General features: G+C 38.7%; 1 long non-coding RNA gene across 1 annotated transcript; it reads left to right on the top strand.

Moving 5' to 3' along the window:
• The first annotated feature begins 56 nt into the window (after positions 1–56).
• Positions 57–904, top strand: LOC112469941. Its single transcript, XR_003042776.1, has 2 exons — positions 57–147; positions 473–904. It is a non-coding gene; the product is annotated as an uncharacterized LOC112469941 (long non-coding RNA).
• Positions 905–3,675: the final 2,771 nt, after the last annotated feature.

Consider the following 3,675-nt stretch of genomic DNA (forward strand, 5'->3'; position numbering starts at 1 on the left):
TCGGCGCCCCCCGCCACCAAGCCCGCTTCAGAGGCCGCGGCCGCCGGCGACGTCAGCACGCGCGTGACGTCAGCGCGACGCTGGCGAGCGCCCGCCCGTCAGACTGTAGCTGCGCGGCGGCGGCGGCGGCGGCGGCTAATGGAACAAGTAAGGTTTTTGGGACACCTCCCTCCCCCCCCAGGGAGCATAGGGGCAGAACTGCGTGGGCAAACCCTGGAGGCCGAAAGTTCTGCGCTATCGCAGCACCTTGACCTCTCTCTATAAAATAGAACGCTTCCCAAGTTTTCTTCACCTTAAAATCAATACTTGGGAAAATTTCTGGTTCTTGGACTCCCCTTTCCCAGCCCCGCTCCCGTTTTTCGTTTGTAAACCTCGTAGACTACACTTCTCAGAAAAACTTCATGACCCGAGTTTCCAGCCAGCACCACCACTGTTGAGTCACCATGTAATGCTTTTTCTTTTTTTTTAACAGGTTTAATTTACATCAAGTGAAATGCACAGATTTTAAGGGTACAGTCCATGAGTTACACCCATTACCCCAACGAGAATGTAGCAACGAGAGTGTGTCCATCACTCCAGGAAGTTCCAGGAACTTCCCAGTCAATAACCACCGCCTACCCCCAAACAATTCTAATCTGATTTCTATCATTTTACCGTAACTTTCCCCTATTCTTTCACTTCACATAACTTCATACATCTTTTTGAGCTGGGCTTTTCTCTCGCTTACAATGTTTTGAAATTCTTCCCGTGCTGTTGGGGTGTTAGTAATTTCTTTTCATTGCTGAGTAGTATTCCCTTGTATGGAAGCACCACAATTTTTGACCTATATACCTGTTTACAGACATTTACGTTGTTTCCGGTTTTTTATAACTGTGAATAAAGCTGCTATACCGTTAGTGTACAAGTCATCGTGTGGACAATTGTTTTTCATTCTTTGGGTAAATACCAAGGACTGTGTGGGGGCTAAAGTAAAAATGACACTTTCTCTCTCACCTAAATTCCTCTAGCTGGGCTAATTATCGCATTAACAGAAAAACATTAACAGAAGAAAAATCAAATTTTAATACATATACACGGAATTCACATTAGCATGAAAAATTCCAAAGGCAGTGAGGTAAAATTGGCTATATATGTTATACTGTACAAAGAGAAGGGGGAGGGGAATGACTCTTAGATTCCAAAAGTGAGAATGACTGATTTGCAGGTAATTGAGGAAGAGCAGAACACAAATCGCAGGTAGAATTTTGCTGGGTGACCCAGAAACAATGAGGAGGGCAGGGTTGTCCAGTCAAGAGGACCGTGCTTGACACCCTCCCATCTACCTACCATACTTGGCTCGAATTAGGCTAAGATGCGTATGTTAAGATTTCTTTCCTGGAGCAAGTTTTTCCGACTCTCTTTAGCAGGAAAGGGCGGAGTTTCTTTTCTTTATCAACCTTTTCTTAATAACCAGCTTAAAAATCAATATCCTAAAAGGCAAAACTTTTGGATCCTTCAACTGGAATTACTAGGTGTTACGATAGATGTATGTTTAATGTTAGAAGACATTGCCAAACTGTTTTCCAAAGTGGCTTGATCATATTACACTCCCACCAGCAGTGCTTAAGAGTTCCAATTGCTCCATATCCTCACAGTATTTAGCATAGTCCAGGGTATTAGTTTTAGCCATTTTAGTGGGTATAAAGTGGTCTCTAATACATTCTAAATGCACACTATATTTATCTTCCTGCCAATCTTTCCAATCACAGTTTAATAATTATCTGAATAATATGTCTCCCCTACTACACAGAAAGCTCCAGGATCATTTCTGTGATCGCTCAGATGGTGCTTGGCAAACTACAGGAGCTCAATCAATTTAAGTTGAACAAATGAATTAATTCAATAAAAACTGACACATGAAATATTCACAATAACAAATAATAGTAACAATAATAATATACTCTCCAAATACAAAGAAACCTAACTCTTTTCTGTGTTTATTTCTTTTTTTCTATATTTCTGTGTTTCACAATGATTTGTACAGTAAAGTTTCTTTCATGTTTAATTGATGAAATAGTAAGCAAGTAAACTGCGCTTACTATTTCTTGGATGTCTAAAGGTTATGTTTGTAAAAGGTTTCAGAAGAATATAAAAAGAGGGTCCTTAAACGTCTATAAGAAGTTTATACTGTAATTGCTGGTGACCAGGTATGGTATGTAGTGTAGAAAATATAAAATGTAGGAGCCCTGGATTCTAGATTCAGCCCTATTTGTCTCTATCACCAAAAGTGACGACTGCTCTTAGCCTTGTGCTGTCACCATTCAGCTTTCTGAACTTATGTAACTCAAAGATAACATTAAACAGTCTTCAAGTTATAAAATAATATGATGGCATTTGAGTAACCTTGGAAGTACCTATGAAATGCTTAGTAAACACTGGATACTATTACTTATATGTACACTCTATGTGTTTCATTAATTCATCAACGAACATCTTCTGAGCATTTGTTATGTGCTAGACACTGTGCCAGGTTCCATCGCTACAAGGTTATTAAATCTCGTCTCCACCTACAAGAAACTCAAATAGAGACAAGAAAATCAGCATTTCCAGGATTCTGTGGTAGGATAAGGTGAGGGTTTTTGGAAGCCTGGATGCTACAAAAACTACATATTACTCTATATCACTGTTGTCTGTCCTAGGTTAAACAACCCTAGAACAGAAAGTTCTCAAACTTTATAGTTAACAGCACTCTTATTATCTCAGTCAAAATAAACAAACAAACAAACAAACCCAACAACCACCCACTGAATAGCAGGATTCAAACACTTAATGAATATCCATGTCCTAAAATCATACTAGGCACATGAAAAAAATAATACACATAAATTGAAAAATATATATATTTTATTCTTAAATAACCACATTTACTTATGAGATGTCTGCATCTGTTGGTCACTGTGTAATTTCTCAAATCTTGGCATCAGACTGGATACTGCCATCTTCATCTTGTACATTGATTCTCATGTAGCACTTGCTTTTTATCACTGCAACCACAGAAAAACAGCTTTGCAAAAATATGACGTCAGTGAAAGTAATGTATCACAATTTAATGTTGAAAATGTGAATTCCTTGGAGCCAGTAGTTCATTCCATGTCTAACAGATGCCAAGTATCACTGTTTCCCTTTAAAAATTTAAATATCTTGATGTGCTCTTGGTGAGTTTGCTGCAGCCCCCTGGAGTGCCTGAGTACATAGTTTGGGAAATTTGGCAGACAAATTCTTGACGATGTCCAAATTATCAGAGACAAAGAACAGGAAACACAATTGCAGCTCATTCCAGAAGAAGACACCGATAGCTGGGCTTTACAAAGGCTGTTGTCTAAAGAACTCAGCTTTACGTATGTTAGGTCTTTTAATCCTCCAAGCAACCCTGTATAGAAGGTAATATATTTCCATTTTAGAGAAAGCTGAGACTCAAAGATTAAGTCTCCAGCCTCTCTCATGATTTCAGATCCATGACTTAAACCCAGGACATCTGGCTTCTGTGGTCTCCCAAATAATCTTAAAGGAAAGAAAATGAAAACAAAAGTTTAGAATTAACTACCAAAATAATAACACTCCTTGTATAATACAGTCTTTCTTTGACTATCTATATAATATGTTCACTTAGAACCTTCTTTCATCTGAATTATGTTT

Source organism: Pteropus alecto, unplaced genomic scaffold (assembly GCF_000325575.1).
Source record: "Pteropus alecto unplaced genomic scaffold, ASM32557v1 scaffold10, whole genome shotgun sequence".
Taxonomy (NCBI): domain Eukaryota; kingdom Metazoa; phylum Chordata; class Mammalia; order Chiroptera; family Pteropodidae; genus Pteropus; species Pteropus alecto.